The 15,017-nt window shown below is 43.9% G+C and overlaps 1 long non-coding RNA gene across 1 annotated transcript; it reads left to right on the top strand.

The window, feature by feature from the left end:
* The first annotated feature begins 1,880 nt into the window (after positions 1-1,880).
* Positions 1,881-14,790, top strand: LOC111544547. Its single transcript, XR_002732203.1, has 6 exons — positions 1,881-2,461; positions 5,705-5,739; positions 6,460-6,694; positions 12,864-13,300; positions 13,457-13,557; positions 14,103-14,790. It is a non-coding gene; the product is annotated as an uncharacterized LOC111544547 (long non-coding RNA).
* Positions 14,791-15,017: the final 227 nt, after the last annotated feature.

The raw sequence follows: 15,017 nt of genomic DNA, 5'->3' as shown, positions 1-15,017 counted from the left end.
TATATTCTAAGCCACGGTCCAGCATTTCTGTCTCTTGCTTTAGCTAGACTTTCTTTTTTTTGCAAAGGAGTTGGAAATTCCAAGTAGCCTGGTTCTCAGACTTAGAGTGGACATCCAGCAGTCTCTACCACATCTTCCATATCTTATGCCAAAGTTATATATATGCAAATATATATTTCTGGATTTTTAATTCTGTTCTGCATATCTAGTTGCCTATTCAAATATGATAGCCCTTAATTACCATGGATACATCTTGACAGATAGAGCAATCTATCTATAGACGGTGATGTGTCTTGGATATTTGTCCCACCCAAATCTTATGTGGAAATGTAATGCCCAGTGTTGGAGATAGGGCCTAGTGGGAGGTGTTTGGGTCATGGGGGCGGATCCCTTATGGCTTGATGAGTTCTTTGAGATCTGGTTATTTAAAAGTGTGTGGTACCTCCCCCTGCCTCACTCTCTTGCTCTCTCCCTTGCCACGTGAGACGTCTGCTTCCCCTCGCCTTCTGCCATGATGAAAGCTTCTTGAGGCCTCCGCAGAAGCCGAGCAGATGCCAGCACCATGCTTCCTGTAAAGCCTGCAGAACCATGAGCCAATTAAACTTCTTTTCTTTATAAATTACCCAGCCTCAAGTGTTTCTTTATAGCAAAGCAAGAATGACCTAACACAGATAGAATGGCGGAGATGAGCCTCCACCACTTTCTGTCTTCCCTTCCCCCCGCATGTCTGTGGTTCTTCTTTTCCTCTTCCGTGTGAATTTTAGTGAGAATTGGTGTATCAGGTATGGCAGCACTTTTGATTATGAATTTTATTGAATTTCATTGAAATTATAGATACATTTGGGGAAGTATTGATTTATTTATGGTATTACTCCATCTACCTATGAACATTATAAATCACTCCATTTATTCAGTCTTCTTTTATATCCTTCAATAATATTTTATAACTCTCTTTTCTAGCTCATCTTTCCTTAGATTTATTCCTGGGTAACTTACAGTTCTTGTGGTTTGGGTAAATCTTTTTTTTGTTTGTTTGTTTGTTTTGATGACATTTTTGAATGGGCTTTTCCTAACATACAGAACGACTTCTGATTTTTGAATATTGATTTTGAATCTAGATTCACTTACTAGTTTTAATAGGTAGTCAGTAGAATGTCTTGGAATTTCTCTGTAGACAGTCTATTTATCTGCAAACAACGGCATTTTGCCTTCTCATCCCAATTCACATTCTGTCAGTTCTGTTCCTTATTGAATTGGCCAGCACCTGCAGAAAAGTATCAGGAAGGCGCCATGATAGCAACATTCTAGAAAGTTCCTGACGTCAGTATCATTTCATGACTCTAAAGTTTCGTCATGAAATTCAGTGTTTGCTTTTTCTCCTTCTCCTCGGCACCTCTTTCCCTCCCTTTCCTCTTCTTTTTCTGTTACTCTTTATCAAATAAAGGATGTCTTTTTCCTTTTTGTCTCGCTTTGGATTTCCTAGGAGGTCTCTGGTTTGCCAGTGTTCCGTTCTCGTTTGCTTCTGTTACCGGCGGCAAATCAGTACAGTTCTGCAGCAACCTCAATTCTTGCCTCCTCAAAAAAAAAGAATCCGACTGAGGGGCATAAGGCAGAGGGGGAAACTGAGGCAGGTTTTAGCGCAGGAGTGAACGTTTATTAAAAAACTAGAGCAGGAATGAAAGGAAGGAAAGTGCACTTGGAAGAGGGCCAAGCGGGTGACTTGAAAGATCAAGTGTGTGGTTTGACCTTTGAGTTGGGGTTTTATATGTTGGCACACTTCCAGAGTCTTGCGTCTCTCCTCACCTGACTCTTCCCTTGGGGTGGGCTGTGCACATGCGCAGTGGCCTCCCAGCGCTCCGGAGGGGAGCATGCGCAGTGTGTTTACTAGAGTTGTGCGCATGCTCACTTGAGGCATTTTTCTCAACCAGCGCAATGTCACTAGGAGGTCATGCACCGGTTAAACTCTGCCATTATGCGTCTTACTGGGCATACTCGAGCCCACTGGCCCAACTCCTGAGATCTTACCAGGAAGCTGCTGATCACCAGTTTCAAGTGTTTCTGTTTACTGGGAGACTGCCTTTCTCTGGCACTGGCTGACACCAATTTTTATTTTAGAGACAGTTGACAACGGCCTGACCATCACCTGATGAATATCAGGAATGTGGCCTGACATTCCTGGTGTGTGTGGTGGGGGGTACGAGGGGAGCGCCCTTCTGCGCTGCTCACGTCTGACTAGTTGGAATCTGCAGAGTGGAAGTGGGAAACTCCTTCTGACCCTGGCCACCTGTCTCCATGTGAAGGCAGATCCATTTGAGTGACAGTCCGAGGCAGTACCTCAACTGCCTCTCACTTCCCAGGACAAACAAACCCCCTTGACCATGATGGGCTTTTTGTGAATACCTTGTGAGACTGGATTTTCAGATATTTTATTTAGAATTTTTGCATCGATATTCTTTGGGAGGTTGGCCTATAATTTTCATTTCTCATAATGCCCTTGTTCAGTTTTGATATCAAATTATACTGGCATCAGAAAATGAGTCAGGTATTTTATTTACTTCATCTACTCTGGAACAATTTGTATAAGAAGACAATTTTCTGTTTCTTGAAGCTTTTGTGAAACGCTCCTTGAAAAATCACCAGAACCTAGTGTCTGAAAGATTTTTATAAATTTTACCTATAAACCATTTCTTCTAGGTGTTCAAATTTATTGTCAAAAGTTGTGCATGATAGTCCTATGATTTTTAACCTTCCTTTTGCATCTCTTTTTACGTTCCTAGTGACGCTTTGTGCCTGCTTTTTTCACCATGATCTGTCTACTCAGTTGACTATTTTTTTTTCTCATTAGTTTCCAAAGAAACATCTTTGGTTTTATCCATCAGCCATATTTTATTTGTCTTTTCTGTTTTCTTAATTTCTGCTCTTATCTACTGTTGATTTTCTTCTCCTTCTTATAGGCTTACTCTTTTTTCTTTTAGTTAGTTCTCTAATTGAATGATTAGCTTATTTTATAACATTTTTAAATGCATTAAAAGCTATAAATTTACTTAAAGAATTGCTTTAGCTATATCTTGTGAGTTCTGACATAAAGTGGGATTTTTTTCAATCAATTCTAAATATTTTGTCACTGCTACTGTGATTTTTCTTTAATCCGTGAATTATGTTATATGTAGTTTTAGTACATCGTTGTATACATATTTATTACAAATGTCTGCTTTTAGCATTACTCTTTTAAATGGCATATAGAAGGATTTTTAAGTTATCTAATTAATCTCTGTCTTTAATAAATAATATTGTCACATTTGTTGTAAGTGTTGGTATATTTATCTCTATTTTTGTTTTTTATTGATACCAGCTTCCATTTTCTCTATGTATTGACTTGTTGTTTTTGACACAGCTTTTCTTTTGTATTTTTTCCCACCAATTTGGAAGTTATTATAGTATATCTCTCCATATATTTTAGCTGGTACACTTAAATTGTTAACATAATAACTGTCTATTTATCTAACAAAGTCTAAGGTTATTTGATGTTTCCCTCCTTTTCCAGTTTTCCCCACCCTACATTCTTATCTTGCATTTTTTCTTTCTTTTTTTTTTTTTCTGAGACAGAGTCTCGCTCTGTCGCCCAGGCTGGAGTGCAAGCTCGCTCACTGCAAGCTCCGCCTCCCGAGTTTACACCATTCTCCTGCCTCAGCCTCCCGCTGGGACTACAGGCGCCTGCCACCTCACCCGGCCAGTTTTTTTGTATTTTTTTTGTATTTTTTTTTTTTTAGTAGAGATGGGATTTCACCATGTTAGCCACGATGGTCTCGATCTCCTGACCTCGTGATCTGCCAGTCTCGGCCTCCCAAAGTGCTGCGATTACAGGCTTGAGCCACCGCGCCCGGCCCATCTTACATTTTAATTCAATTTTCTTAAATACAAATTTCCAATTACTGGTTAAACACATTCACCAAAATACTTTTATTATTATTATTTTTTTTGCTCAGTATTATCTCTAGCAGACCACTCCTTCCCCTTTGGTTCACTTTTCTTCTTACTAGAATATATCTCTTAGTAGCTTTCTCTGCAACCATCTGAGGGTGATAAATCATGTTTTCTTCCAGTTCATATTCTAAAAGTATCTTGGACTCTTTTGCCCTCACTCTTGAATAATGGCTTCACAGGGTACATCGAATATGGCATTTGCAGTTAGTTTTCTTGACACTCTGAGGCTATTTATTCATTGTCTTCTAGCATCTACTGTCACTGAGTAGATGACTCCCAGTGTCATCTGACAGTCATCTACAAGTGTTGCCAGTCTCATGGTCATTCTTTTGTCATACTATCTCTTTTCTTTTTGGTACCTCTAAATATTTTGTTTCATCTTTCTGCACTGCAACAATGTTTCATCATAATTTGTGTGTGTGTGTGTGTGTGTATACACACATATACATACACATATATATTTATCCTGCTCAGCACTCCAAGTGTTTCATTAGCTGAAATTTCCTGCTTTTTCATCGAATCTAGAAAATTTCTAGCCATGCTGACTTCAAATATTGTTTGTTTGCCATTCCCCTTGTTTTCTCCTTCCTGTGTGGTGGAATCTCAATTTCTTTTCCGTGTCTCTTCTCTCTCATGTCTTAAGATATTTTCTCTGTGTGCTGCATTGGAAGGAGCTTCACAATACTATCTTCCAGTTCACAAATCGTTCTCTGACCAGGTTCATATCCATTTGTAATTTTTAAAAGTTCCAGGCTGGGCGCAGTGGCTTACGCCTGCAATCCCAGCACTTTGGGAGGTCGAGATGGGTGAATCACTTGAATCCGGGAGTTTGAGACCAACCTGGGCAACATGGCAAAATCCCATCTCTACAAACAATACAAAAATTAGCTGGTTGTGTTGGTTCATGCCTGTAGTCCCGGTTGCTAGGGAGGCTGATGTGGCAGGATCACCTGAGCATGGGAGATTGAGGCTGCAGTGAGCTGTGATCACGCCACTGCACTCCAGCCACCTGGATGACAGAGTGAGACCCTGTGTCAAAACAATAAATAATGATGATATATTTCACTTCTAGGATCTTGAATTGAGCTTTAAAAAGTGATCTGTTTTTAATTCATATCTAATTCATAATCTTTTCTTTTTTTCATATATTTCTTTCTTTACATCTTTGAGACCTTTAGACCTTTGAGACCATAGGGTATTCTATAGACGTCTCAAGGTTTCCTGTTGTTTGCATTTCATTGGTGACGAACGTCTTAACTGATAATTGTCACTTTAGTGTAAATCTTCTTCATGCTGTTCAGAACCTTCTATTGAGTGGGTCTCTCTCTCCCTCTGCCCTCCACCCGATCCCATTTGGTGGTTCTGCAGGTGCCTTTTCTCTGCCCCTGAGAATCCTGGTCAGAACCACGCTGCATTGGAGGCCCCTGCTCCAGCCTGTCAAGATGCTGGGGAGAGCACAGGTGCAGTCATAGGGCAATTGGCAGCTTAGCCCAAGTCTGGACCACGTGGCTGCTCTGCCACACTGGGACCGGCTCTTCCCGGCCTCCTTACACTCGCTCCAGGTTTCATCCATGAATCTAGCTGGGGTGTCCTGCTATGTGGGGTGCCTGGGTCCCTGTCAGTTTCAGAAACCAGATCCCTGCCACTTCCAGTAGACTCTTGCCCTGGAGCCCTGCATGTCCACAGCTCTGCCTCCTCCTAGCACGTGCCTCTATTTCAGGTACACGGAGTGCCTTCTTTTGGTTTAGAGTTTTGGTAAGTACTTAGTATAAATTCGATTGACCTTTGCTGTGTTGGAGAAGAGAGGACAGTTCCAAGTCTGAACTCAGTTGCAAAGTTTCCTAGCAGTCCAACCCCGCATTCCCCCACGGCCTGGCTCCCTGGAGATGTCTCTGAGTAGGAATGAACAAAGCAGAGTCGGTTCCTCCAATCTCATGTATTTTAGTATTTTAGGTTACTAAGAGTCTTCTCCCTCTGAAGTTGTAGAGAGGGAGCTTTCCAGTGCAAGGTAGACCCAGGGCACAGTCTGTTCCTGTAACTCCAAGGCCATCAGGAGTCCACAACCAGGCTCCCTATCCACGGGGTGGAGTGGAGCCTGCAGGAGAAGGAGGCAGGGCCCATCAGAGGCCTGATGGAAACAGGGTCCCTACACAACTGTGTCAGGGGCAAAAGCCATGAAGGGAGATAATGAGGCTGCTTTTGGATGGGCTGGTGATGCTGTCTTTCCTAATGAGATGTTAAATGAAGTGATGGCAGACACAGAATCCACTGATTTAGGAAAAGATGTTCAATGAATTTCCATCTTCAAGTGCACTTATTAGCTGCTGCCTGACGTGACAAACTGAAAAACTTGGAGATGAAATTAGTGGTGTCGGCTTGTCATGACCCAGCTCAGTCTGAGTGGATATGCGTGCGTGTGTGTGAGGGAGGGAGAAAGAGAGCAAGCAAGCATTTTCTTAAATAACTAGAATTCAGGGGGCTCCATAACAGAAGCATATGTAGCTGTTCCAGCTTCAGCTGCCTCAAGTCTGCCTGGGCCTCCTGCATGAGGTCATGAGTCTTAATAAAGCCACTGACCCACACATTTGGAATTGTACTGACTTTTCACAGCTAACAGCCAACACATTGCCAAGAAGTAATTCAGTTGTTGGGGATATCACATCATGCCAGGGAAAGAGAGATGGAATTCAGAAAGCCTGGGATATTGCAGGTAATTACTAAAGCATGTAGTTTATAGATCAATTTGCTCCATCTACTCAAATCCAAATAGTCTAGGACCTCAACTGCATGGAAATCTCTGAAAATATTTGTGTTAAAAGCCCCTTGGTAAACATTCCCTGTGGTGCATTTGGAGCACAGGCAATAAAAGATGTTTTGTTTCAGTGCCTTCTTCCCGTGATTTAAAAAGGAAATGGGAGAACTGTGCAGTCACACTGCCATCCCACATCCACGTGGAATCTGCTCAGCCCCGGTGGGGCGTCTATTGGTGCACCGAGGGGGAGGGCAGGGGCCCCAACACACAATGCAATTTATATCAAAGCAAGGAGTGGCCAAGTTTCCTCCTTCTAAAAATTCAGTTGCTTTAATTTCGTGTTTAAAGTGGCAAAGACCCTATCCTATAAAGAGAGCATGAAAAATTGAGCAGTGTTAGACTGCACTGAGGTGATAACGTCGATTAAAAAAAAACCAAAAAGGGTACCTGTAATCACAGCACTTTGGGAGGCCGAGGAGGGTGGATCACATGAGGTCAGGAGTTCAAGACCATCCTAGGCGATTTGGTGAAAACCCATCTCTATGAAAAACAGAAAAATTACATGGGTGTGGTGATGCATGCTTGTAATCCTAGCTGCTTGGGAGGCTGAGGCTGGAGGATCACTTAAACCTGGGAGGCAGAGGTTGCAGTGAGCCAAGATCATGCCACTGAACTCTAACTTGGGTGTCAGAGCAAGACTCAGTCTCAAAAACAAGCAAAAAAATTTAAAAAATAAAAATAAAAAGAGGTAGATGCTGCCATTAGTCAAAGTGCAGTTACAGTGACCAACAGTCATCCATGTTCACATCTCTTTAAAAATTTGTATTATAAAAATGTTTGTACGTATATGGCTTCTATTGGATTGAAAAGACTTGACATTGATAATGCATTTCATAACAAATACAATTTAATGATGTGATGAACACAATGCATCCCTAATAATCTCATGATGCTTTCATTCATACAGCAAATAATTATAAGCCCAGGTCATGTGTTTTAAACTGTGCTGGAGGCAGGGGCACTGTGGAGAACATGCAGTAGAAGCTCTCTAACCTCACTTAATTTTCATTCTAGTGAGGGGGTTGGTGGCTTCAAGAAACAAGTCAACAAAAGAGGTTATTTCAAGTTATGATCATTGCTGGGGAATAATCACAAAGGGAGGTGACGGGTGTGTGTGTGGGGTGAGGCAGCTCTGAACCCTTCTCTTCCCCATGGCAGGTTCTCCATTCTCTCTCAGTACCCCCCATTCTTCATTCATGAGGCTTATTACCATTCTCTTTCCATGAGCCCCATGTGGACAGGGGCTTTATCCATCTCCTTTGCTTGGTCATCTCTGGGTCCAACATCCAGCCTGCCTGTGGCCGTTAACATTCTGCATGAAGGGACCAGTCTATCGACGGAAACTTTGGCTGCCTGGTCTTGTCTTGGGATGACTTCAGAATTACCGTAATCCTGTTCTTTTTAATTATTTCCACCATTCTGCTGTATGCAGTTTATGTTACAATTATACGTTGGCGACTAAATCTTTAATTGTCCTCTACTCATTTCATGGATCACTAGGAACCTTTTTCCCCCCAACTAAATTACTTCTCAAGGGCAAGGATATGTCTTCAATTTCTTTATAACTCCTCACCATCAAAGCATTTGAGCACTAATGTCTGGGCCGAGCCCAGTGCTCAATCCATACTTGCCAACATCGTAGAATGTGTATTATTCCCTGCACAGTCAGTGGGGCTCTGCCACTGGAAGAGAGAGGAAGCTTGGATAATTGAAATATCCCCATTTCAGATATTACCGACTAAGGTTAGGTAAGGGCAAGTCAGACTGACTTTCATATCTTGGGGTTTTATTTCCTGCTGTTTCTTGTATGTATTCTTTCAGAAAACCTTAAGAAGGAAAAGTCTGGGCCACAGAGAAAACAGGGAGGTGAAGAAAGATTCTCAAATGTTTTTCCTCAGAAGTCAAGAGATTGCTCTAATCAGTTTCAAGAAACAGCAACAACAGAACCCAAAGGCCATGATGAATCTGTTATGTTCTCTCTCTGTCTTCCCTCCTCCTCCTTCCTTCCCTCCCACTCTCCTTTTGGACACAATCAGCTCCAAATGGAATAAACAAGGAAAATGATGCTTAGGTGGTTTCCACAAAAACTGATGTGCTGATCACCATGAATGTGCTGGAAATTCAGGATGCACAAGGCCTCCAGGAGTTCATGCCTACTGGACTTGACAAGTGGACGAGCTGGGTGTTAAAGAAGTAGCTGCAAATGAGATGGAACACACAGTATCTGGATGGAGTGGGATGAGCCACTTAGACATGGCAGGTTGGAATTCAAGCACAGAGAGCCCTTGGGTTCTCTGCCAGGACACAAGCATCATCTTGCTACTCTTGTCCCCTCCCTCAGGCAACATTTTCCCCTTTCTTCATGCTCTGCCCTGCCATAGACCTTTCTCTTAACACCCGAAAATGACTGGTCTTGCCTTTAGCATTTTTTAGTCCGTATCACACAACAAAAGATTGGCTGCTATTTTATCTCCATTCACAGAGAGGCAGTGTGGCAGAGTGGACGGGCTATCAGTGTAGATCAATAAGACATGGCCTTGACATTTACCGGCTATTAGATCTTGGCTGAGTTACTCAATGTCTTCTGACTTCCATTTCCCCTTCTGCTAAATGGAAACAGTAATTACCACCCACTGGGTGAGAAAGAAGATCCGGTGGGTTAAGGCTGGCAAAGCGTCTTGCAGATTGGAGAGTGCTCTCTGAATGTTAGCTAGTTATCATGACTGTGGGTTGGTTTCTATCACCAAGGAGTCTAAAATGTAGTTAGAGAGGCAGAGTTCTATTTTGTGCTCCCTTTCTGTTCTAATGAGTCTGAACTATCAGGAGAACAGAACAGGTGGTCATTTTTTGATAGATGAGTATAGGGTATGAATCTATTCCACAAACATTTATTAACCAAACACCTGCTCCTGAAACCCTCTGTTTGACCCTGCAGACAACATAAAAATGAGCAAAACAGCATCTCAATATAACCACTTTCTTTTTTCTTTCAGGGAAATCCCATTTTGTCTGATGATATTTGTGGTTGGCAGAATCATGCTCCCCCAAAGATGTCTATGTCCTCATTCTTGGAACCTCACATATGTGACTGTACATAGCAAAGGAGAATAAAGATTGCAGATAGAACTAAGGCTGTTCAGCTGACCTTGAGCTGGGGAGAAGATCATGAATGACCCACATTGGCCCAAAGTAATCTTTAGGGTCTTTAAAAGTGGAGGAGGGTCTTTAAAAATGGAGGAGGTCTTTAAAAATCGGAAGAAACAGTCAGAGAGAGAGAAGCATGAGAAAGACTTGGCCCAATGTTGCTGGTTTTAAAGATGGAGGGGGCCACCAGCTCAGGAATGTAGGAGACCCCCAGAAGCTGGAAAGGGCAAGGAGGTAGATTCTCCCCTTTTGTCTCCAGAGGAATGCAGCTCTGCTGCTGATGCAGGATGTTTTACTTCTTTCCTTAGCTAGGTCCAGGTTCTTGTCTCACAACTAGGAAGAATTAGGCACTCAGACACTTGAAGACTGAGTGGAATAGACTTTATTAAATGAAAGGAAAGCTCACAGCAAAGAGAGGGTTCCTGAAAGCAGGTTCCCAGTTGCCCCATTCCCAATTGAATGCCAAGGTGTGAAGCTGTACACACACACACACACGGGGCCAGGTTCCCTATTTGTATAAGGCACAAATTCCTGGTGGCTCTACCCCATCACCCCTGTGTGCATGCAGGCCCTTAGTCCAGTGTGTGCCCCACTGTGCAAATTCCTTTATCTGCACAAAACATCTGGTATAAGCACTTGTGGGACAGGTCAGAGGTTCTCTAGGGACCCTTCCCTTAATGTCTGCCTGAAGCAAGTTGGCTAACTCCTTTCACTGCCACCTTGATTTCAGCCCAGAGAGACCCATTTCAGACTTTGACCTCCAGAACAATGAGATAATAAACCTGGGCTATTTTCACTACAATCTTGCAGTAATCTATTATAGGAGCAATAGGAAAAAAAAAAAACAAACAAACAAAAAAAAACACTATAGTCATCATGCTTTTCTTTTCAAACATTTATTTCATTCAGCCAATGTGTATTGAGTGCTTACTTTGTATCAGCCATGGATAAGTACTCAACATGAAATGATAGCTGGGGACCAGACATGATCGGTCCCTGGCTTCATGGAGCTTACAGTCTAGCTGAGAATACAACGTTAATCAAATAGAGGGGAGATTAGCTATTGTCAGGAGGGCTGAACAGGATGGGGACATGGCTCATGTCTTCTATTATCCCAGGCAATTTAGCAATGTGTCAGAAAATCACCCTGAGCCCAATCTGCCGGCGCTCATCCAGTCACTTCCTCCTCCAAGGATCAGAGAAAGGCAGGGACAGAGTTGGCAGCAGAGGCAGCCTTGTCCCCAAAGTGCTGGAGGACCTATTCATCAGAGTGAAGCACTTGATCAACTCCTCTTGACATTCCATCTCTGATCCTTTTGAGGCCAGCTGGATTGGCCAGGCTGCCTCATTCTGTCTTTTTTTTTTTTTTTTTTCTGAACTGTCAATCAATAGAAAAGACATCAGAGACATTTACGAAGCACAACTAATCAGTTAAGCATTCAATTAATTAGGCAGTCATTTTTCTGCACTTGATTTTCATTACAGTGAGTTTATTTTCGTTTCTTGTGTAGGAAAAAACAGGTGCTCACATTTAGCTTCATCAGCTTCCTGTTGCTGTTGGATTCATGTATTATTTTAAAAATAGGTTTATTTTAGGGGAAAATGTGACCTGGGAAAACCCACTTGTATTTACTCCCCAAGGTTGCTGCTTTTGTTGTGGTGTTGGTCTTGGTTTTTTTCCCCTGCAACACTGGGTCGATTTAAAAACGTAAGTGAAGCTGTATCACATTCCATCCACCATTGCTGAAGCCTTTGTTCCTTCTCACAAGTTATGCCTTTTCGTTCCTCAGAAAGGAAAGAGGCCTATATTTACCTTTACTAGGAGTCTCTGAAACAGGCTGGCCCCAATATAGGTGGTGGTTAACATTATTTCCTAAGAGGCGACTCTGTTCACCCACTGACAGCTTCCAGGCCCCTCCCAGGGGGCTCAGAACTGCAGGAAACCCAGACCCAGTGGCATAAGGCTGGCCGTGAGCCCAGGTGCAAATCCAGAACCATGACCTGCATACACACGTTTCTCACTGCCTCCAAGATCAAATCCCCCATTCCGAGGCTCACAGATCCTGGGATGAAAATGCTGCTCTCTGAGTTGCAATTGTCTTTGTGGTGCAAATAACAGACTTAACGATATTCATGTTAATTACTTTTCCCGAGTGTCATTCTAAAGGGAAGAAATATACCAGTCTGCTTTCCGTTTTCAGATGATGTTGGCGGGGTTGTCCTCCAGCCCAACTGCACTTGTGAGGTCTTTAAAGCACAAGTGAAGATGGTTAAGCTGCCCCTCTCCATCTCTCCCTCTCTTGTCTATTTTTCCTTTGTTTGTGATACGAAGGGTTAATGTAAAAATAGATGTTCTCCAGGCATCATAGAGTTCCTCTTTAAGTTCCCATGGAAACCGAGCAGCGCAAGTATGTGAAGAATTTTTTTAAGTTAGCCCAAGATTTTATCCTCCAAAGATTTAGGGTCATTCTGCCTTATGGTCTGGAGAAATTTTTTAAAAGATTTTTAAAAAGTAATTAATAAAATATCTTCACCTGCTCTCCATCCTCCCCCACCTATTCACAGAGCGTTCTTTTATTTAAAGTGTCCAACATAAAGGTTATTTTGTGACATTTCAAGTAATGCAACCCCTTAAGGGTATTTTTTTTAAAGTTCTTTTGCAACAAAGTTTCTTCTGCCCAACCTCAAAAGAAGGAAACAAAAGAGATATTTCTTTCCTTCGATTTAAAGTAATTTGGAATTGCTGCTGGGGTTAGATTATGAGAAACTGTCCACCAAGGAAACAAGTTTGATCACCACCCCTGAACTGCAGTGATGACATCCCATGGGGACTCACAGGACAAACAAAATACTGAGAAACCCGAGGTTCTTGCTCTGCCCATGGAGCTCCGAGTTGCGGCTGCCTCTTGCTGCTCCTTTTCAGTTCAGATAAATTGCACTTGGTCAAAGCAAATGTCCTAAGGGCATTGCAGCTGCAGCTGGAGAATGAAGAAGACATACAATTAGGGCTTTTGTCACTGTCGCTTGATTTCATTAAAGGGCATTAGTTCTCTGCGAGATGTATGGGGTCGGAGAGGACAGGAGCCAGCAGCTCCCAGTGCAGCAGCAAGGCCGGCCCAGGTGACCACCTGGAGCATCGTTTCTGCTGCCTCATGCATGGGCTGCACCGTGCTGCCCCACCCCGCCGTGCCCTGCTCAGCCGTGCCCTGCTCCATCTCCCTCACCAGGCCTGAGACCGGTCCCCAGTGTGTTGTGACTCCTGAGGTCTCTCACTGTCCCTCAGCTCCCAGGAGAATTGCTCTCCGCTGCAGGAGCCGCCTGATGGGGAGGCTGACCCCGCTCCAGGACTGACTGATAAAGGTACAGAGGTCCCCTTGCAGTAATGGTGGAGCACCCTGTAGAGCAGTTTGGGCTCTGGGCTCTCTTTTGAGATCAGGCCAAGGCCTGAGTCATCCTGGCTGGAGGTGGGATGAAGGTCTCCTCTACCTCCAGATTCCTTCCTTCCCTCTTTTATAGGTTTATTCTGACAGTAACTTCTCCCCAGGTCAGAAGATCTCTCGGGTTCTGTTTCTAGGGAGGCTGACCTGCTGCCAATGCTCCTAGCTGGATTTTGTAAGGTAAAGATACCCTTTTGTATGGGTTGAGTTATGTCTCCTTAAAAGATGTCAAAATCCTGACCGCTAGTATCTGAGAATGTGACCTTATCGGAAATTGGATCTTTGCAGATCATCAAGTTGACAAGAGGTCACTGAGGTAGGCCTTACTTTAATAAGAAATGTCAAAAGTCAATGTCAAGGGACAAATCAAGTGTTTAAGGTCAATGCCAAAGGACAAATCGAATGTGAAAGTCCATGTCAAAGGTCATATCAAATGTGTAAGGTCAGTGCTAAAGGACAAATCAAATGTCAATGGTCAACGTCCAAGGACACAAGTGTGTTCGTGACAAGGTCTCTCTCATTGACCAAGCTTTTGCCTGCCTTGGCCACCCCCAGTTGCAGCCCAGTTGCAGCAGGAGCCCTGCTGAGCCCACAGCGAGAGTCCCTGTCCCCAGAGTCTCCTCTTGGTGTTTCCATCCACCAGCCCCTCATGGGCTCCCAGACTGCAAATCCCAGGTGTCTTCATTGCATTTGGCATTGATCTCAGTCTCCCTCTTCCTTTGCAGTGGTCTTGAATAAAGTCCTCCTTACTGTTTTACCAAGGGACAGGGTAAGCATTCATCAAACATCTTATACAAAGAGGAAACCTGGCACAGAAGTGGACACGCACTTGGAGGGAAAACGCCATGTGACAATGAAGGCAGAGATCACGTGATGCGTCTGCAAGCTGAGCAACCCCAGGAATTGCCAAAAACCACCAGGAGCTGGTGAGGCCTGGACAGACCCTCCCATGGAGCCTCAAGGGAGCCAGCCCTGCCCATGCCTTGATCTCTGACGTCCAACCTCAAGAACCATGAGAGAACCCATTTCTGTTGGTGAAGACTCTCAGTCTCTGGTCCCCTGTCCTGGCAGCTCTGGGAACCTGACCCCTGGTCTCTCTGCATCCCTGGCATCGCCCTGCCTCCCCCTCTTGTTCTCCAGTGAACCTGACACACTCTCAGTGAGACAGCCAGGTGGCAGGGCGTCCTCAGAGAAACTCCAGCCAGCCTGCTCACTGGGAATGCACACTGAAGTGGAGCCACAGGAGTTCGCGCTGTTTGTAGCAGGGAGGAGCCTGGCCACTCCTCTTCCTGGTTGGAAGCTAGGATTTATTCTGTGAGGAGGGAAGCCTATACTGGGGGGACTCTTGTTCTGCTGAGTCCCTGTTCCCCCTTTATTTTCCTTTTTGCCCAATAAATGCTATTATTCTCACCCTTCAAACTGGTCTGCGAACCTAATCTTTCATGGCCACGTGACAAGGACCCTGTCTTTAGCTGAGTTAAGGAAAAATCCTGCAGCATCAGAAGACTGAGTCCCAGCTCCTTTGTTCCAAGAGCTGAGCGTCCTCATGGATTGTGGGGAGGGGGTCAGCACAGGTGATCCAGAGGACTGAGGCTGTTGGAAGGGGATCCCAGGGGGAGGTATCAGGGGCTGCATCCAGA

This window comes from Piliocolobus tephrosceles, chromosome 1 (assembly GCF_002776525.5).
Source record: "Piliocolobus tephrosceles isolate RC106 chromosome 1, ASM277652v3, whole genome shotgun sequence".
NCBI lineage: Eukaryota > Metazoa > Chordata > Mammalia > Primates > Cercopithecidae > Piliocolobus > Piliocolobus tephrosceles.
This window is presented reverse-complemented; position numbering and strand designations above follow the sequence as displayed.